At 44.8% G+C, this 21,972-nt stretch overlaps 2 pseudogenes; one reads left to right on the top strand and one right to left on the bottom strand.

Annotated features, from left to right (window-relative positions):
* Positions 1 to 1,813: 1,813 nt before the first annotated feature.
* Positions 1,814 to 1,932, bottom strand: LOC134967104 (5S ribosomal RNA; annotated as a pseudogene).
* A 7,494-nt stretch (positions 1,933 to 9,426) lies between these two features.
* Positions 9,427 to 9,545, top strand: LOC134967103 (5S ribosomal RNA; annotated as a pseudogene).
* The last annotated feature ends 12,427 nt before the right edge of the window (positions 9,546 to 21,972 follow it).

Raw genomic sequence — 21,972 nt, 5'->3', positions numbered from 1 at the left:
CCAAGCTGAGGAGATCCTTTTCACCAATTTGTCCTGATTTGGTTAGAAGTAACCGTAAGTTTTTCATGATGTTTCCAGCAAGGCTTCGACTTTTCACTGACTCTGGACATTTGGATTTTACTAACCCTGCTGATGCAGAAGCGTTTCTAAAAGAGAAAACTGATGGGAAGCATGGTTCAGATATTACTGATAGTTAATAGTTAATCCACTGGTTTATAATCGTTGACTTCTATATATATATATATATATATATAAAAGAAAAAAGAAAAAATAGCGCCACTTGTGGTAATTTGTCCGTCACAGATATATACAATATATGTCCAAAATTACACTCCCTTGGTACAAAGGGTGTCAGCAGGCCCCTAAATAAAAACAGCAGTGGTAAGCTGCTGTAAAAAATGTTATAAAAACCAGGAATATGGGCACAAGCGACCAATGGTGTCTATAGTGAAGGAACATAAAAGATTTTTTTATATAAAAAATGCATATTTATTTTAAACGATATAAAAAAAATAGTAATACACTTTTGTTTAAGAAAAATGCTCAAGCATAAACATTCATATAAAATGGAAAAGGTTAAGGCTAAAAAGAAAAATAAATATAAAAGTACGAGGTACACATCAATTTGTAGTATATGTGTATAAAGTGCTTATTTTAGGTACAGGAGGTTGGTCTGGGAAAGGTCATGGAATGTCCAACGCGTTTCGTCCTTCAGGACTTCATCAAGGGTAGTGTGGCATTGGGACAGGGCTCATATTTATACCTCTGTCAATTAGAAGACTATGTGTGACATCACTTCCTCCCACAGTGATGCTTAGGGAAAACAATAATCTTAGTATGTTTCATATTTGAATAAAGTGGATTTGTGTGATATAAGTGTCTAAAACAAAGCTGATTCTTATCACCAAGTTATAAAACGAGTGGTTTGGTGAGTGTAATAGAGTGTTTGTTCACGAATGTGCTGGCAACATGTACTTCCGCCCCACTTCCTGTGGTGTGGCGGGCTCTTCTGCGCTTGCGCCCGCTCTTGTATTCAGACTCAGGTGCCGGAAGTCGCTTCACGGGCCCATCTGCGCTTGCGCCCACTCCCGCGTTTGGTGTCAGGTCCCGGAAGCCGCGTCACTTTCGCCGGACGCCACGTCCGCGTCATCTCGTCATGTGTGGGAACCCGGAAGCCCTGTATGCCGTGGAACGCATTCTGAAGTCGGAACTCATCTCTGTCAAGCCGCGCGTCACTTCCTTTGGGAATTCCATTCAGCAGATGATATCCGGAGTTTAATACAGTCTTGAGACGCACGTGAACCGCAAATGGTGTTTCTGACAGCATTCTTTCAATAGTGGGTCCCAATGTTAAATCACTGTTTCTTTTGGGATTAGTGTCTGTGACTTCTTCATTTGAAAAATATATGAATATATAGTTTGTTGTTATGCCAGTCTTTGTCCCGGAAGACATATGGAGGAAATGAAAAAGTATATACATTACCAGAGAATCATGGACATCTTTAAAAAAGACTAATTATTACCAGATATGTATTAGTTTCAATTAGACAAGTAATAAATATTAATAAAAATTAAAATTAATAATAATTAAAGTGCATGTGCTAAGTCTCTTGTGTCTCTTATTAGTATTAATTTATGAGAGAGTATGAGTGCTACGTTGATGTTTCTTGTGAGTAGTGCATCGAATTATATCCATTCATCATGAGAAAGAGGTGAAGCCCAAGGGTGTTTAGGGGATGTGTGAGTGAATGGTGATAAAGTATTTGGTTTACAGCTGTTTCACTGGTTTAGGAACTCTCATGTGCATGCACTGTTTCTACAGCACCTAGTCTTCTCCGGAGGTCACCCTCCTTGATACTGGCCAGGCCCATAAAATGCTTAGCTTCCACGATCGGACGAGAGTGGGCGTTCCATTTTGGTATGGCTGTAGTCTACTTAGCACCAGTTCACCAGAGGTTTTTCACAACTGAAATATAACCTAGAAATGAGAATAAAACACCATTCCCAAACACCACAGTGTTTATTAAAGGGGGAGGGGGGGTGGCGGAAATCAATATTTAAAGAAAAGGAGAGATTTCGTAGCTTTCATTGAAACCAGCCGGATGCATCGTCCTCAATTGGAATATCCAAAACATTTCCCTTCTGGATAGCAGATTCGCCAGGTCGCCACTTCTTTCGCCGAGTGCAACATGTTCTATGGCCTTGTATGTTAAGGCTTCAGGATTAGAGTTATGGTGTGACAGGAAATGTTTGGAAACTGCATGTGTTTCCACCTTATTTTTAATGTTCCGAACATGTTCTTGGATCCTTAGTTTCAGCTGTCTCTTCGTCTTCCCTATGTATTTTTTACCACAATCACATTCCAGAAGGTAAATCATGGAGGTTGAATTGCAGTTCATGTATTCTTTGATCTTGAATTCCTTCACATCACCTGTTGCAGAGAAAGTCTTCCGATTTGGGTGTAAATACGTGCAGATATTACAGTGTCCACACTTGTAACTACCTACACACCTGACGAGGGGTTCTTTCTTGTTGGTCACAGATCTCAGCATGCTTGGTGCCACTTAGTCCTTGAGATTTTTGGACTTCTTAAAAATGATTTCAGGTTGCGGTGGTAGTATGTCTTTTAAAACAGGGTCCATCAGTAAGATGTTCCAATGGGTTTTCATTGATTGTCGGATGATTTTCTCGTGTCTACTGTAAGTCGTAATGAAAGCAGTGGAGTCTTTTTTCGTTTCCCTGTTCTTGTACATCAGAAGGTCGTTTCTCTCCAAGATTCTTGTCTTAGTGATCGCCTCGTCGAGAATGTTGGTAGGATACTTCTTATCCAGGAATCTGTTTCTGTTTTCTTTCCCCACAAGAATCACCCTTTTAAGAATTTTATTGTGTTTTATAAGCGGTACATTGATGATATTCTGATGATCTGGGATGGTACAATGGAAGATTTTAATTACTTTTTGTTATGAACCACAGGTAGTGGTTCATTCCTATTTTATGTTTATAAAGTTGTCTTGCATGCCAGGATTTCCTGTTGCTCTGTTTTAGAATACTCTTGTCTGCTGCCGCTGGTGAGTCTGTGTAATTGCAGCTTGTTCCCTTGTGTTCAGCCTCACCTGGCTGCTAATTGCATCTGGTCAGTTTGGAATCATGCAACAAGGCAGCTGCATGGGATTATTAATTAGGCCTCTCTGTTATATGCTGGCTGTTTGCAATTCACAGATGCTGGTGATATTCCTGGGTTTTCAGTCTGCTTGAGTTCTGAGCTCGGTTCCTGCTAGTTCCTGAGCTTCCTGTGTCGATTCCTGTGTCAGTCCCTGTGTCGATTCCTATGTCTGATCCCGTGTCCTGCCGTGAGGCGTTCCTGTCCTGAGGTCCAGTACCTTTGCCTGTGCAAGTTTCTGACTTCTTGGTGTCCACCGGTCTGTCGTTTGGGATTCTGCCTGTCCTCCAGTTCTGAGAGTCTGTGTCAGCAGCATTGGGAGTTCCTGTCCGTTTGCCAGTATTCGTACCGGTTCCGTGAGTAGCGGCACGGCCGCGTCCGTTGGCTTAGGCCGCTGTATTCCCTTATTATTTCTGTCACTGGTGTTTTGCAGAGGGTTCTGCTTATGCTGTCACCGCCGGTACACAAAAGTATTGTGTCGGCGTGTGGTCAGCATTTCCTTTGTTGTTCTTTTCCTTTGGCGGCAAGCCGCACATACTTTTGGTTTTAGGTTTGTTAGTAGCCCCTGGCCTTGTTGTTTAGTCAGAGGGCCCCTTGTTATCACCCTGTCTCGGTTCACTCTTTGTCTCTCATTAAGACCTGAGGGGGCATCGAAGTTGGGCAGACGTAATCCGCCCTTCAAACGCGGCTGCCATGGGCTCAAGCAACCATAGTCTCGCAAGAGTGTACTGACAGCACGGGTGAGACAACGGAGATAGGGCGCCAGGGGCTATTCCCTTTCCATTCCCCTTTCCCAGCATTACGTCCTGGTGCTCTGGACTCGCTTCATAACATCTCCCTTGTTCTGAGCACCAGGAACCTAACATTATCACCAGCCATACCACAAAAAAGAAATAAAACTTTTTTTTTCTTTTTTGGCCCAGTCCAGTGTCTAGTCTAGAATCCAGTCCGGTGTTTAGAATCCAGTCCGGTGTTTAGAATCCAGTCTGGTGTTTAGAATCCAGTCCGGTGTTTAGAATCCAGTCCGGTGTTTAAAAAAAAAAAAAAAAGTCTTGTTTTGTTTAGCAAAATTTAGTCTTGCCTTGCCTTGTCTTGCCTTGTCTTGCCTTGTCTTGTCTTGTCTAGTTTTAAATCCTCCTATGTCTACTATGCAAGCCCTGCAGGCATCTCTCGCAGCCCTGAACTCTGTATTCAGTGCTTTGAGACCAGAGCGACTAGAAGTTTTGCAGCAATCCCTAAAGCAACTGCAAAACCTTCTGACTAAAATCTTGCTCAATTTGCCAGAAGTCGTTGAGAGTACATCTATCTCTAAAGAGACTCTTGCTCACAGTATGGTGACAAGAGAATCCTCTGGTTTAATTGAAGAGAAAAGGTTTAAAAGTTTTCTGCGGCCCAGGCTCTCAGAAGAGGAGCGTCTGCGTCGCAGAAACTTAAACTTATGCCTATATTGTGGGGGTTTAGGCCATTATCTGCAGACCTGTGAGTTGCGCAAGCCAAAGTGTGGTGACGAGTCTTGCCCTCTGGCCAAGTTGAGTCATGATACAAGACCTACTCCTGTCTCTACTGTGGCAGAGGTACTTGTCACACAACCCACACAAAAAAGCTCTCTGTCCTATAATTGGGGTCCTTGGGCAAGGGAGCCCCATTATAGTTTCAGGAATCAAAAGAGAATGTTTCTCTTCTCTCTTGAGGTTCCTGTGGAAGCGGAGTTGCAAGTCCCTGGAGTGGTGCCTGATGCCCAGGTTCCTGGAGTGGTGCCCGATGCCCAGGTTCCTGGAGTGGTGCCCGATGCCCAGGTTCCTGGAGTGGTGCCCGATGCCCAGGTTCCTGGAGTGGTGCCCGATGCCCAGGTTCCTGGAGTGGTGCCCGATGCCTAGGGTCCTGGAGTGGTGCCCGTAGCCCAGGGTCCTGGAGTGGTGCCCGTAGCCCAGGGTCCTGGAGTGGTGCCCGTAGCCCAGGGTCCTGGAGTGGTGCCCGTAGCCCAGGGTCCTGGAGTGGTGCCCGTAGCCCAGGGTCCTGGAGCGGTGCCCGTAGCCCAGGGTCCTGGAGCGGTACCCGATGCCCAGGGTCCTGGAGCGGTACCCGATGCCCAGAGTGCTGGAGCGGTACCCGATGCCCAGAGTGCTGGAGCGGTACCCGATGCCCAGAGTGCTGGAGTGGTACCCAATGTCCAGAGTGCTGGAGCGGTACCCGATGCCCAGAGTGCTGGAGCGGTACCCGATGCCCAGAGTGCTGGAGCGGTACCCGATGCCCTAGCTTATAGAGGGACATCAAATATTATAGTTCAGGTGTCCATACCGGAAGGGGTCTCAGAAGCTGTTACCCAAGGTAGGGACTTGAAAAGCGCAACCCTAGAAAGGGTCTCTAAAACCATAGTTCTTGAGGGGAACTCGAGAAGCAAAAACCCAGAAGGGATCTTTGAAGTAATATCCCCAAGTGGGGTCTCGAGAGACGCAGCCCCAAAGAAGGGTCTAGAAGTCGCTTCCCCAGGAAAGAACTTAAGAAGCATAGCATTAGTGGAGGATCTGAACGTTATTGCTTCAGCAAAAGTCCCGGAAGTCATAGTCCCGGGAGAACTTTCGATAATTATCGACTCGGAGAGGGAGGCCGATGGCCCGATCCCAGTCAGGGAGGCCAACGGCCCGGTCCCAGTAAAAGAATCCGAGGTGCTGGCCCCAGCGGGGTTCTCGGAGGCCACTGCCCCAGCGGGGTTCTCGGAGGCCACTGCCCCAGCGGGGTTCTCGGAGGCCACTGCCCCAGCGGGGTTCTCGGATGCCACTGTCCCAGCGGGGTTCCCGGAGGCCACTGCCCCAGCGGGGTCCCGGAGGCCACTGCCCCAGCGGGGTTCCCGGAAGTCACTGCCCCGGGTGGGGTTCAGAAAGTCACTGCCCCGGGTGGGGTTCAGAAAGTCACTGCCCCGGGTGGGGTTCAGAAAGTCACTGCCCCGGGTGGGGTTCAGAAAGTCACTGCCCCGGGTGGGGTTCAGAAAGTCTCAGCCCCGGGTGGGGTTCAGAGAGTCTCAGCCTCGAGTAAGGTCAATAGTGACCAGGTCCTAGCAAAGCACTCCAGTCAGTCAGATGAGAAGGAAACAGATCCTGACTCTGATATCTCAACATCCATAACCTTTGATGGGGACTTCGCCCAATTTCTGGCGCTTTTCAAACACTATTACACTATTATGTTGTCTAGACCATTTCTGGGCATCACTTCAGAAAACCTTGGGCTCTATCTGATTTATTCTTTTAGAGGAGAGCCTTCTGAGTGGGCAACCAGCCTAATGAAAGCTGAAGATCCCATTCTTCAGGATCCCCTAGCATTCTGTGATGCAATTGTTAAAAGATACGGTTCCAAAGAAATTGGTTCAGGTTCCTCTAAGTCACCCGTCTTGTCTGCTGAGAGTCCACCAAATACTGTAAACTCTGCACAAGAGTCCCAGCCCGTTGTTTTGTCTGCAGGATGTGCTTTTTTGACTTCTTCTTCTTCTAATAATAGTACTTTACCAGAAAGTTCAGCTCCCAAGGGTAAGAGACCTGTCTCTGATTTGAACGCAGCCTTGCTGGGTGGTACCATCAGTTCAGACAATGTTTGGGGAATTACCTTGGTCAGACCTAAAGAGCTTTGTAAAAAGAAGAAGAAGAAAAAGAAATAATTTTTGACTCTTGCCTTGATAAAAAAAAAAAAAAAAAGAATTTTTTTTTCCTTGTCTTGTGTCCAGTGGCCACCATCAAGGGGAGGGCACTGTTACAAGTTGTTGCTACAACTTGTTTTTTGTTTTCTTGTCTGTTAGACCAGTGTGTCAGGTTCTTTTTTTTTTTTTTTTTTGTATCCCTTGTTCTGGATAGTCTGAATTTTGGGGTCTTTTGACCCCTCCTCAAGGGGGGGGGGGTAATGTTATGAGCCACGGCTGTGGCTCATTCCTGTTTTGCAGTTTTGTTCTGTATTTCATGTTATACTTCTGTTTATGTTCCCCGTGGGTGTCATGGGGTGCTCGGAGCTCACCCTTAAGGAGGGGATACTGTTATGAACCACAGGTAGTGGTTCATTCCTATTTTATGTTTATAAAGTTGTCTTGCATGCCAGGATTTCCTGTTGCTCTGTTTTAGAATACTCTTGTCTGCTGCCGCTGGTGAGTCTGTGTAATTGCAGCTTGTTCCCTTGTGTTCAGCCTCACCTGGCTGCTAATTGCATCTGGTCAGTTTGGAATCATGCAACAAGGCAGCTGCATGGGATTATTAATTAGGCCTCTCTGTTATATGCTGGCTGTTTGCAATTCACAGATGCTGGTGATATTCCTGGGTTTTCAGTCTGCTTGAGTTCTGAGCTCGGTTCCTGCTAGTTCCTGAGCTTCCTGTGTCGATTCCTGTGTCAGTCCCTGTGTCGATTCCTATGTCTGATCCCGTGTCCTGCCGTGAGGCGTTCCTGTCCTGAGGTCCAGTACCTTTGCCTGTGCAAGTTTCTGGCTTCTTGGTGTCCACCGGTCTGTCGTTTGGGATTCTGCCTGTCCTCCAGTTCTGAGAGTCTGTGTCAGCAGCATTGGGAGTTCCTGTCCGTTTGCCAGTATTCGTACCGGTTCCGTGAGTAGCGGCACGGCCGCGTCCGTTGGCTTAGGCCGCTGTATTCCCTTATTATTTCTGTCACTGGTGTTTTGCAGAGGGTTCTGCTTATGCTGTCACCGCCGGTACACAAAAGTATTGTGTCGGCGTGTGGTCAGCATTTCCTTTGTTGTTCTTTTCCTTTGGCGGCAAGCCGCACATACTTTTGGTTTTAGGTTTGTTAGTAGCCCCTGGCCTTGTTGTTTAGTCAGAGGGCCCCTTGTTATCACCCTGTCTCGGTTCACTCTTTGTCTCTCATTAAGACCTGAGGGGGCATCGAAGTTGGGCAGACGTAATCCGCCCTTCAAACGCGGCTGCCATGGGCTCAAGCAACCATAGTCTCGCAAGAGTGTACTGACAGCACGGGTGAGACAACGGAGATAGGGCGCCAGGGGCTATTCCCTTTCCATTCCCCTTTCCCAGCATTACGTCCTGGTGCTCTGGACTCGCTTCATAACATCTCCCTTGTTCTGAGCACCAGGAACCTAACACTTTTTTACGAAATATCATAAAAGATCTGAATCTCATATTCACTTCAAAAATGGACAAGTTACAAATTGAATTCTTGGATCTCATTCTTGTGGGGAAAGAAAACAAAATCGTCACGAGGAATTACATCAAACCAGTAGACACCAACAGCTACTTGGACTACAGGAGTATCCACCTAAAACAGTGGAAAAATAATATCCCCTATTCCCAGTTCCATAGAATTAGAAGGAATTGCAGCGAAATAGAGGAATGTGATGACCAACTTGAGAAATACAGAAACAGATTCCTGGATAAGAAGTATCCTACCAACATTCTCGACGAGGCGATCACTAAGACAAGAATCTTGGAGAGAAACGACCTTCTAATGTACAAGAACAGGGAAACGAAAAAAGACTCCACTGCTTTCATTACAACTTACAGTAGACACGAGAAAATCATCCGACAATCAATGAAAACCCATTGGAACATCTTACTGATGGACCCTGTTTTAAAAGACATACTACCACCGCAACCTGAAATCATTTTTAAGAAGTCCAAAAATCTCAAGGACTTAGTGGCACCAAGCATGCTGAGATCTGTGACCAACAAGAAAGAACCCCTCGTCAGGTGTGTAGGTAGTTACAAGTGTGGACACTGTAATATCTGCAAGTATTTACACCCAAATCGGAAGACTTTCTCTGCAACAGGTGATGTGAAGGAATTCAAGATCAAAGAATACACGAACTGCAATTCAACCTCCGTGATTTACCTTCTGGAATGTGATTGTGGTAAAAAATACATTGGGAAGACGAAGAGACAGCTGAAACTAAGGATCCAAGAACATGTTCGGAACATTAAAATTAAGGTGGAAACACATGCAGTTTCCAAACATTTCCTGTCACACCATAACTCTAATCCTGAAGCCTTAACATACAAGGCCATAGAACATGTTGCACTCGGCGAAAGAAGTGGCGACCTGGCGAATCTGCTATCCAGAAGGGAAATGCTTTTGATATTCCAATTGAGGACGATGCATCCGGCTGGTTTCAATGAAAGCTACGAAATCTCTCCTTTTCTTTAAATATTGATTTCCGCCACCCCCCCTCCCCCTTTAATAAACACTGTGGTGTTTGGGAATGGTGTTTTATTCTCATTTCTAGGTTATATTTCAGTTGTGAAAAACCTCTGGTGAACTGGTGCTAAGTAGACTACAGCCATACCAAAATGGAACGCCCACTCTCGTCCGATCGTGGAAGCTAAGCATTTTATGGGCCTGGCCAGTATCAAGGAGGGTGACCTCCGGAGAAGACTAGGTGCTGTAGAAACAGTGCATGCACATGAGAGTTCCTAAACCAGTGAAACAGCTGTAAACCAAATACTTTATCACCATTCACTCACACATCCCCTAAACACCCTTGGGCTTCACCTCTTTCTCATGATGAATGGATATAATTCGATGCACTACTCACAAGAAACATCAACGTAGCACTCATACTCTCTCATAAATTAATACTAATAAGAGACACAAGAGACTTAGCACAGGCACTTTAATTATTATTAATTTTAATTTTTATTATTATTTATTACTTGTCTAATTGAAATTAATACATATCTGGTTATAATTAGAGATGTGCACTTGAAATTTTTCGGGTTTTGTGTTTTGGTTTTGGGTTCGGTTCCGCGGCCGTGTTTTGGGTTCGACCGCGTTTTGGCAAAACCTCACCGAATTTTTTTTGTCGGATTCGGGTGTGTTTTGGATTCGGGTGTTTTTTTCAAAAAACACTAAAAAACAGCTTAAATCATAGAATTTGGGGGTCATTTTGATCCCAAAGTATTATTAACCTCAAAATCCATAATTTCCACTCATTTTCAGTCTATTCTGAATACCTCACACCTCACAATATTATTTTTAGTCCTAAAATTTGCACCGAGGTCGCTGGATGACTAAGCTAAGCGACCCTAGTGGCCGACACAAACACCGGGCCCATCTAGGAGTGGCACTGCAGTGTCACGCAGGATGGCCCTTCCAAAAAACACTCCCCAAACAGCACATGACGCAAAGAAAAAAAGAGGCGCAATGAGGTAGCTGTGTGAGTAAGCTAAGCGACCCTAGTGGCCGACACAAACACCTGGCCCATCTAGGAGTGGCACTGCAGTGTCACGCAGGATGGCCCTTCCAAAAAACACTCCCCAAACAGCACATGACGCAAAGAAGAAAAAAAGAGGCGCAATGAGGTAGCTGTGTGAGTAAGATAAGCGACCCTAGTGGCAGACACAAACACCGGGCCCATCTAGGAGTGGCACTGCAGTGTCACGCAGGATGGCCCTTCCAAAAAACACTCCCCAAACAGCACATGACGCAAAGAAAAAAGAGGCGCAATGAGGTAGCTGTGTGAGTAAGATAAGCGACCCTAGTGGCCGACACAAACACCGGGCCCATCTAGGAGTGGCACTGCAGTGTCACGCAGGATGGCCCTTCCAAAAAACACTCCCCAAACAGCACATGACGCAAAGAAAAAAAGAGGCGCAATGAGGTAGCTGTGTGAGTAAGCTAAGCGACCCTAGTGGCCGACACAAACACCTGGCCCATCTAGGAGTGGCACTGCAGTGTCACGCAGGATGGCCCTTCCAAAAAACACTCCCCAAACAGCACATGACGCAAAGAAGAAAAAAAGAGGCGCAATGAGGTAGCTGTGTGAGTAAGATAAGCGACCCTAGTGGCCGACACAAACACCGGGCCCATCTAGGAGTGGCACTGCAGTGTCACGCAGGATGGCCCTTCCAAAAAACACTCCCCAAACAGCACATGACGCAAAGAAAAAAAGAGGCGCAATGAGGTAGCTGTGTGAGTAAGATAAGCGACCCTAGTGGCCGACACAAACACCGGGCCCATCTAGGAGTGGCACTGCAGTGTCACGCAGGATGGCCCTTCCAAAAAACACTCCCCAAACAGCACATGACGCAAAGAAAAAAAGAGGCGCAATGAGGTAGCTGTGTGAGTAAGCTAAGCGACCCTAGTGGCCGACACAAACACCTGGCCCATCTAGGAGTGGCACTGCAGTGTCACGCAGGATGGCCCTTCCAAAAAACACTCCCCAAACAGCACATGACGCAAAGAAGAAAAAAAGAGGCGCAATGAGGTAGCTGTGTGAGTAAGATAAGCGACCCTAGTGGCCGACACAAACACCGGGCCCATCTAGGAGTGGCACTGCAGTGTCACGCAGGATGGCCCTTCCAAAAAACACTCCCCAAACAGCACATGACGCAAATAAAAATGAAAGAAAAAAGAGGTGCAAGATGGAATTGTCCTTGGGCCCTCCCACCCACCCTTATGTTGTATAAACAGGACATGCACACTTTAACCAACCCATCATTTCAGTGACAGGGTCTGCCACACGACTGTGACTGAAATGACGGGTTGGTTTGGACCCCCACCGAAAAAGAAGCAATTAATCTCTCCTTGCACAAACTGGCTCTACAGAGGCAAGATGTCCACCTCATCATCATCCTCCGATATATCACCGTGTACATCCCGCTCCTCACAGATTATCAATTCGTCCCCACTGGAATCCACCATCTCAGCTCCCTGTGTACTTTGTGGAGGCAATTGCTGCTGGTCAATGTCTCCACGGAGGAATTGATTATAATTCATTTTAATGAACATCATCTTCTCCACATTTTCTGGAAGTAACCTCGTACGCCGATTGCTGACAAGGTGAGCGGCGGCACTAAACACTCTTTCGGAGTATACACTTGTGGGAGGGCAACTTAGGTAGAATAAAGCCAGTTTGTGCAAGGGCCTCCAAATTGCCTCTTTTTCCTGCAAGTATAAGTACGGACTGTCTGACGTGCCTACTTGGATGCGGTCACTCATATAATCCTCCACCATTCTTTCAATGGTGAGAGAATCATATGCAGTGACAGTAGACGTCATGTCCGTAATCGTTGTCAGGTCCTTCAGTCCGGACCAGATGTCAGCATCAGCAGTCGCTCCAGACTGCCCTGCATCACCGCCAGCGGGTGGGCTCGGAATTCTGAGCCTTTTCCTCGCACCCGCAGTTGCGGGAGAATGTGAAGGAGGAGATGTTGACAGGTCGCGTTCCGCTTGACTTGACAATTTTGTCACCAGCAGGTCTTTGAACCCCAGCAGACTTGTGTCTGCCGGAAAGAGAGATCCAAGGTAGGTTTTAAATCTAGGATCGAGCACGGTGGCCAAAATGTAGTGCTCTGATTTCAACAGATTGACCACCCGTGAATCCTTGTTAAGCGAATTAAGGGCTGCATCCACAAGTCCCACATGCCTAGCGGAATCGCTCCCTTTTAGCTCCTCCTTCAATGCCTCCAGCTTCTTCTGCAAAAGCCTGATGAGGGGAATGACCTGACTCAGGCTGGCAGTGTCTGAACTGACTTCACGTGTGGCAAGTTCAAAAGGTTGCAGAACCTTGCACAACGTTGAAATCATTCTCCACTGCGCTTGAGACAGGTACATTCCACCTCCTATATCGTGCTCAATTGTATAGGCTTGAATGGCCTTTTGCTGCTCCTCCAACCTCTGAAGCATATAGAGGGTTGAATTCCACCTCGTTACCACTTCTTGCTTCAGATGATGGCAGGGCAGGTTCAGGCGTTTTTGGTGGTGCTCCAGTTTTCAGTACGTGGTGCCTGTACGCCGAAAGTGTCCCGCAATTCTTCTGGCCACCGACAGCATCTCTTGCACGCCCCTCTCGTTTTTTAAAAAATTCTGCACCACCAAATTCAAGGTATGTGCAAAACATGGGACGTGCTGGAATTTGCCCATATTTAATGCACACACAATATTGCTGGCGTTGTCCGATGCCACAAATCCACAGGAGAGTCCAATTGGGGTAAGCCATTCCGCGATGATCTTCCTCAGTTGCCGTAAGAGGTTTTCAGCTGTGTGCGTATTCTGGAAACCGGTGATACAAAGCGTAGCCTGCCTAGGAAAGAGTTGGCGTTTGCGAGATGCTGCTACTGGTGCCGCCGCTGCTGTTCTTGCGGCGGGAGTCCATACATCTACCCAGTGGGCTGTCACAGTCATATAGTCCTGACCCTGCCCTGCTCCACTTGTCCACATGTCCGTGGTTAAGTGGACATTGGGTACAGCTGCATTTTTTAGGACACTGGTGACTCTTTTTCTGAGGTCTGTGTACATTTTCGGTATCGCCTGCCTAGAGAAATGGAACCTAGATGGTATTTGGTACCGGGGACACAGTACCTCCAACAAGTCTCTAGTTGGCTCTGCAGTAATGATGGATACCGGAACCACGTTTCTCACCACCCAGGATGCCAAGGCCTCAGTTATCCGCTTTGCAGCAGGATGACTGCTGTGATATTTCATCTTCCTCGCAAAGGACTGTTGGACAGTCAATTGCTTGGTGGAAGTAGTAAAAGTGGTCTTACAAGTACGACTTCCCCTCTGGGATGACCATCGACTCCCAGCAGCAACAACAGCAGCGCCAGCAGCAGTAGGCGTTACACGCAAGGATGCATCGGAGGAATCCCAGGCAGGAGAGGACTCGTCAGAATTGCCAGTGACATGGCCTGCAGGACTATTGGCATTCCTGGGGAAGGAGGAAATTGACACTGAGGGAGTTGGTGGGGTGGTTTGCGTGAGCTTGGTTACAAGAGGAAGGGATTTACTGGTCAGTGGACTGCTTCCGCTGTCGCCCAAAGTTTTTGAACTTGTCACTGACTTATTATGAATGCGCTGCAGGTGACGTATAAGGGAGGATGTTCCGAGGTGGTTAACGTCCTTACCCCTACTTATTACAGCTTGACAAAGGCAACACACGGCTTGACAAATGTTGTCCGCATTTCTGGTGAAATACTTCCACACCGAAGAGCTGATTTTTTTGGTATTTTCACCAGGCATGTCAACGGCCCTATTCCTCCCACGGACAACAGGTGTCTCCCCGGGTGCCTGACTTAAACAAACCACCTCACCATCAGAATCCTCCTTGTCAATTTCCTCCCCAGCGCCAGCAACACCCATATCCTCCTCATCCTGGTGTACTTCAACACTGACATCTTCAATCTGACTATCAGGAACTGGACTGCGGGTGCTCCTTCCAGCACTTGCAGGGGGCGTGCAAATGGTGGAAGGCGCATGCTCTTCACGTCCAGTGTTGGGAAGGTCAGGCATCGCAACCGACACAATTGGACTCTCCTTGTGGATTTGGGATTTGGAAGAACGCACAGTTCTTTGCGGTGCTTTTGCCAGCTTGAGTCTTTTCAGTTTTCTAGCGAGAGGCTGAGTGCTTCCATCCTCATGTGAAGCTGAACCACTAGCCATGAACATAGGCCAGGGCCTCAGCCGTTCCTTGCCACTCCGTGTGGTAAATGGCATATTGGCAAGTTTACGCTTCTCCTCCGACAATTTTATTTTAGATTTTGGAGTCCTTTTTTTACTGATATTTGGTGTTTTGGATTTTACATGCTCTGTACTATGACATTGGGCATCGGCCTTGGCAGACGACGTTGCTGGCATTTCATCGTCTCGGCCATGACTAGTGGCAGCAGCTTCAGCACGAGGTGGAAGTGGATCTTGATCTTTCCCTAATTTTGGAACCTCAACATTTTTGTTCTCCATATTTTAATAGGCACAACTAAAAGACACAGAGGTAGCTACAGCCGTGGACTACCGTACTGTGTCTGCTGCTAATATAGACTGGATGATAATGAGATGAAATCAATATATATATATATAATATCACACTAGTACTGAAGCCGGACAGGTATATAATATATATTTATTATGTACTAATGACTGATGACGGACCTGCTGGACACTGTCAGCTCAGCAGCACCGCAGACTGCTACAGTAAGCTACTATAGTAGTATGTATCAAGAAGAAAGAAAAAAAAAAAAACACGGGTAGGTGGTATACAATTATGGATGGACCAGCGACTGCCGACACAGAGGTAGCTACAGCCGTGGACTACCGTACTGTGTCTGCTGCTAATATAGACTGGATGATAATGAGATGAAATCAATATATATATATATATATATAATATCACACTAGTACTGCAGCCAGACAGGTATATAATATATATTTATTATGTACTAATGACTGATGACGGACCTGCTGGACACTGTCAGCTCAGCAGCACCGCAGACTGCTACAGTAAGCTACTATAGTAGTATGTATCAAGAAGAAAGAAAAAAAAAACCACGGGTAGGTGGTATACAATTATGGATGGACCAGCGACTGCCGACACAGAGGTAGCTACAGCCGTGGACTACCGTACTGTGTCTGCTGCTAATATAGACTGGATGATAATGAGATGAAATCAATATATATATATATATATATAATATCACACTAGTACTGCAGCCGGACAGGTATATAATATATATTTATTATGTACTAATGACTGATGAAGGACCTGCTGGACACTGTCAGCTCAGCAGCACCGCAGACTGCTACAGTAAGCTACTATAGTAGTATGTATCAAGAAGAAAGAAAAAAAAAAAACCACGGGTAGGTGGTATACAATTATGGATGGACCAGCGACTGCCGACACAGAGGTAGCTACAGCCGTGGACTACCGTACTGTGTCTGCTGCTAATATAGACTGGATGATAATGAGATGAAATCAATATATATATATAATATCACACTAGTACTGCAGCCGGACAGGTATATAATATATATTTATTATGTACTAATGACTGATGACGGACCTGCTGGACACTGTCAGCTCAGCAGCACCGCAGACTGCTACAGTAAGCTACTATAGTAGTATGTATCAAGAAGAAAGAAAAAAAAAAACCACGGGTAGGTGGTATACAATTATGGATGGACCAGCGACTGCCGACACAGAGGTAGCTACAGCCGTGGACTACCGTACTGTGTCTGCTGCTAATATAGACTGGATGATAATGAGATGAAATCAATATATATATATATATATATATATATAATATCACACTAGTACTGCAGCCGGACAGGTATATAATATATATTTATTATGTACTAATGACTGATGACGGACCTGCTGGACACTGTCAGCTCAGCAGCACCGCAGACTGCTACAGTAAGCTTCTATAGTAGTATGTATCAAGAAGAAAGAAAAAAAAAAAAACCACGGGTAGGTGGTATACAATATTATATATATATTATATACAATTATATATATATATTATATATATTAAACTGGTGGTGATTATTATAAACTGGTGGTCAGGTCACTGGTCACACTATCAGCAACTTGCAAGTAGTACTCCTAAGCAGACAATCACAATATATATTATACTGGTGGTCAGTGTGGTCACAATGGCAGTGTGGCACTCTGGCAGCAAAAGTGTGCACTGTACGTTATATGTACTCCTGAGTCCTGCTCTCAGACTCTAACTGCTCCCCACTGTCAGTGTCTCCCCCACAAGTCAGATATACATTATACAGTCACACTATCTATCTATCACTTCAGCAAGTAGTAGTACTCCTCCTAAAGTACTCCTCCTAATGCTCCCCAAAATTACTACTGTGTCTCTCTCTACTCTAGTCTCACTCTCTATAAACGGAGAGGACGCCAGCCACGTTCTCTCCCTATCAATCTCAATGCACGTGTGAAAATGGCGGCGACGCGCGGCTCCTTATATAGAATCCGAGTCTCGCGATAGAATCCGAGCCTCGCGAGAATCCGACAGCGGGATGATGACGTTCGGGCGCGCTCGGGTTAACCGAGCAAGGCGGGAAGATCCGAGTCGCTCGGACCCGTGTAAAAAAACATGAAGTTCGGGCGGGTTCGGATTCCGAGGAACCGAACCCGCTCATCTCTAGTTATAATTAGTCTTTTTTAAAGATGTCCACGATTCTCTGGTAATGTATATACTTTTTCATTTCCTTCATATGTCTTCCGGGACAAAGACTGGCATAACAACAAACTATATATTCATATATTTTTCAAATGAAGAAGTCACAGACACTAATCCCAAAAGAAACAGTGATTTAACATTGAGACCCACTATTGAAAGAATGCTGTCAGAAACACCATTTGCGGTTCACGTGCGTCTCAAGACTGTATTAACTCCGGATATCATCTGCTGAATGGAATTCCCAAAGGAATTGACGCGTGGCTTGACAGAGATGAGTTCCAACTCCAGAATGCGTTCCACGTTATACAGGGCTTCCGGGTTCCCACATGTGACGAGATGACGTGGACGTGGCGTCCGGCGAAAGTGACGCGGTTTCCGGGACCTGACACCAAACGCGGGAGCGGGCGCAAGCGCAGATGGGCCCGTGAAGCGACTTCCGGCACCTGAGTCTGAATACAAGAGCAGGCGCAAGCGCAGAAGAGCCCGCCACACCACAGGAAGTGGGGCGGAAGTACATGTTGCCAGCACATTCGTGAACAAACACTCTATTACACTCACCAAACCACTCGTTTTATAACTTGGTGATAAGAATCAGCTTTGTTTTAGACACTTATATCACACAAATCCACTTTATTCAAATATGAAACATACTAAGATTATTGTTTTCCCTAAGCATCACTGTGGGAGGAAGTGATGTCACACATAGTCTTCTAATTGACAGAGGTATAAATATGAGCCCTGTCCCAATGCCACACTACCCTTGATGAAGTCCTGACGAAACGCGTTGGACATTCCATGACCTTTCCCAGACCAACCTCCTGTACCTAAGATAAGCACTTTATACACATATACTACAAATTGATGTGTACCTCGTACTTTTATATTTATTTTTCTTTTTAGCCTTAACCTTTTCCATTTTATATGAATTTTTATGCTTGAGCATTTTTCTTAAACAAAAGTGTATTACTATTTTTTTTACATCGTGTAAAATAAATATGCATTTTTTTATATAAAAAAATCTTTTATGTTCCTTCACTATAGACACCATTGGTCGCTTGTGCCCATATTCCTGGTTTATATATATATATATATATATATATAGAAAGATGTTGAGGGGTTCTAAGCGACCAACGGTGTTTATACAGCTATTTAAAAGAATAGTACCCAGTGTATAAAGAATATATATACAATTTATTATAATCACAGGAGCCAATAAAAAAAGAATAAAAAATGTTTCTAAAAATATTCACATCTGACATATACCAAAATAATTGGTTTCATAGGAACACAAAAACAAAAAATAAATAAATAAATAAATTAATTAATTCAAGATATAAAGAGTATTAGAATAAAAGCACATAGATATAGATAAAAGATATGTGTATATCTTATCTTGGATAGAGGTCATCAAGGGTTAGACCAACGCGTTTCGTCTATGATAGACTTCATCAAGGGGTAGGGACAGACTAAAATTAAACATCTATTTATACCAGGAATCCTTAACTTCCTGGTTATGACCTCATAGCATGTCATGTGACCTAGTTATATATATATGTATCTCTGTATTAGACTGCTATAGTGCATATAAAATCCATTCACATAGGGGAATTAGTTAGATATACTATCTGTCAAAAAAGCGCTTTGTTTAGACAAGTAGAAACAGTTTAAAACTTGTAAAAACGGTGTAATTGTGGCACTTCCGCCACACTTCCGGTATCGGAGGACGGATCCGTGACGCACTTCCGCCCCACTTCCGGTCTTCATTGAGCATGCGCCCACAGTCAGATTACAGTGGAGAGGCAACTTTAAAGTTCAGGAAAGTCCTTATGCAGCGGCCATTTTGTTATGGTCTATTCATAGTGTTCTTAGTGTGGAAGACATTTTTAAGGAGCCCGCTGTATAGGACATGTTGTCTCAAAATAAAGAAAAAAGAGAGAAATAAGAAAAAAAAACATGTCCTATACAGCGGGCTCCTTAAAAATGTCTTCCGCACTAAGAACACTATGAATAGACCATAACAAAATGGCCGCCGCATGAGGACTTTCCTGAACTTTAAAGTTGCCTCTCCACTGTAATCTGACTGTGGGCGCATGCTCAATGAAGACCGGAAGTAGGGCGGAAGTGCGTCACGGATCCGTCCTCCGATACCGGAAGTGTGGCGGAAGTGCCACAATTACACCGTTTTTACAAGTTTTAAACTGTTTCTACTTGTCTAAACAAAGCGCTTTTTTGACAGATAGTATATCTAACTAATTCCCCTATGTGAATGGATTTTATATGCACTATAGCAGTCTAATACAGAGATACATATATATAACTAGGTCACATGACATGCTATGAGGTCATAACCAGGAAGTTAAGGATTCCTGGTATAAATAGATGTTTAATTTTAGTCTGTCCCTACCCCTTGATGAAGTCTATCATAGACGAAACGCGTTCGGCTAACCCTTGATGACCTCTATCCAAGATAAGATATACACATATCTTTTATCTATATCTATGTGCTTTTATTCTAATACTCTTTATGTCTTGAATTTATTTATTTATTTATTTTTTGTTTTTGTGTTCCTCTGAAACCAATTATTTTGGTATATGTCAGATGTGAATATTTTTAGAAACACTTTTTATTCTTTTTTATTGGCTCCTGTGATTATAATAAATTGTATATATATTCTTTATACACTGGGTACTATTCTTTTAAATAGCTGTATAAACTAGAGATGAGCGGGTTCGGTTTCTTTGAATCCGAACCCGCACGAACTTCACTTTTTTTTTCACGGGTCCGAGCGACTCGGATCTTCCCGCCTTGCTCGGTTAACCCGAGCGCGCCCGAACGTCATCATGACGCTGTCGGATTCTCGCGAGACTCGGATTCTATATAAGGAGCCGCGCGTCGCCGCCATTTTCACACGTGCATTGAGATTGATAGGGAGAGGACATGGCTGGCGTCCTCTCCATTTAGATTAGATTTAGAAGAGAGAGAGAGAGAGAGATTGCTGTGATACTGTAGATTAGAAGAGAGTGCAGAGTGCAGACAGAGTTTAGTGACTGACGACCACAGTGACCAGTGACCACCAGAGACAGTGCAGTTGTTTGTTTTATTTAATATATCCGTTCTCTGCCTGAAAAAAACGATACACAGTCACACAGTGACTCAGTCTGTGTGCACTGCTCAGCCCAGTGTGCTGCACATCAATGTATTGTATATAAAGCTTATAATTGTGGGGGAGACTGGGGAGCACTGCAGGTTGTTATAGCAGGAGCCAGGAGTACATGATAAATAATATTATATTAAAATTAAACAGTGCACACTTTTGCTGCAGGAGTGCCACTGCCAGTGTGACTAGTGGTGACCAGTGCCTGACCACCAGTATATTAGTAGTATTGTATACTATCTCTTTATCAACCAGTCTATATTAGCAGCAGACACAGTACAGTGCGGTAGTTCACGGCTGTGGCTACCTCTGTGTCGGCACTCGGCAGGCAGTCCGTCCATCCATAATTGTATTATAATATATACCACCTAACCGTGGTTTTTTTTTCGTTCTTTATACCGTCGTCATACTAGTTGTTACGAGTATACTACTATCTCTTTATCAACCAGTGTACAGTGCGGTAGTTCACGGCTGTGGCTACCTCTGTGTCGGAACTCGGCAGGCAGTCCGTCCATCCATAATTGTATTATAATATATACCACCTAACCGTGGTTTTTTTTTCGTTCTTTATACCGTCGTCATACTAGTTGTTACGAGTATACTACTATCTCTTTATCAACCAGTGTACAGTGCGGTAGTTCACGGCTGTTGCTACCTCTGTGTCGGCACTCGGCAGGCAGTCCGTCCAACCATAATTGTATTATATACCACCTAACCGTGGTTTTTTTTTCATTCTTTATACCGTCGTCATACTAGTTGTTACGAGTATACTACTATCTCTTTATCAACCAGTGTACAGTGCGGTAGTTCACGGCTGTGGCTACCTCTGTGTCGGCACTCGGCAGGCAGTCCGTCCAACCATAATTGTATTATATACCACCTAACCGTGGGTTTTTTTTCATTCTTTATACCGTCGTCATACTAGTTGTTACGAGTATACTACTATCTCTTTATCAACCAGTGTACAGTGCGGTAGTTCACGGCTGTGGCTACCTCTGTGTCGGCACTCGGCAGCCCGTCCATAATTGTATATACCAGTGACCTAACCGTGGTTTTTTTTTCTTTCTTTATACATACATACTAGTTACGAGTATACTATCTCTTTATCAACCAGTCTATATATTAGCAGCAGACACAGTACAGTGCGGTAGTTCACGGCTGTGGCTACCTCTGTGTCGGCACTCGGCAGCCCGTCCATAATTGTATATACCACCTAACCGTGGTTTTTTTTTCTTTCTTTATACATACATACTAGTTACGAGTATACTATCTCTTTATCAACCAGTCTATATATTAGCAGCAGACACAGTACAGTGCGGTAGTTCACGGCTGTGGCTACCTCTGTGTCGGCACTCCGCAGCCCGTCCATAATTGTATATACCAGTGACCTAACCGTGGTTTTTTTTTCTTTCTTTATACATACATACTAGTTACGAGTATACTATCTCTTTATCAACCAGTCTATATATTAGCAGCAGACACAGTACAGTGCGGTAGTTCACGGCTGTGGCTACCTCTGTGTCGGCACTCGGCAGCCCGTCCATAATTGTATATACCAGTGACCTAACCGTGGTTTTTTTTTCTTTCTTTATACATACATACTAGTTACGAGTATACTATCTCTTTATCAACCAGTCTATATATTAGCAGCAGACACAGTACAGTGCGGTAGTTCACGGCTGTGGCTACCTCTGTGTCGGCACTCGGCAGCCCGTCCATAATTGTATACTAGTATCCAATCCATCCATCTGCATTG

The sequence above is a fragment of the Pseudophryne corroboree genome, chromosome 10 (assembly GCF_028390025.1).
Source record: "Pseudophryne corroboree isolate aPseCor3 chromosome 10, aPseCor3.hap2, whole genome shotgun sequence".
Taxonomy (NCBI): domain Eukaryota; kingdom Metazoa; phylum Chordata; class Amphibia; order Anura; family Myobatrachidae; genus Pseudophryne; species Pseudophryne corroboree.
This window is presented reverse-complemented; position numbering and strand designations above follow the sequence as displayed.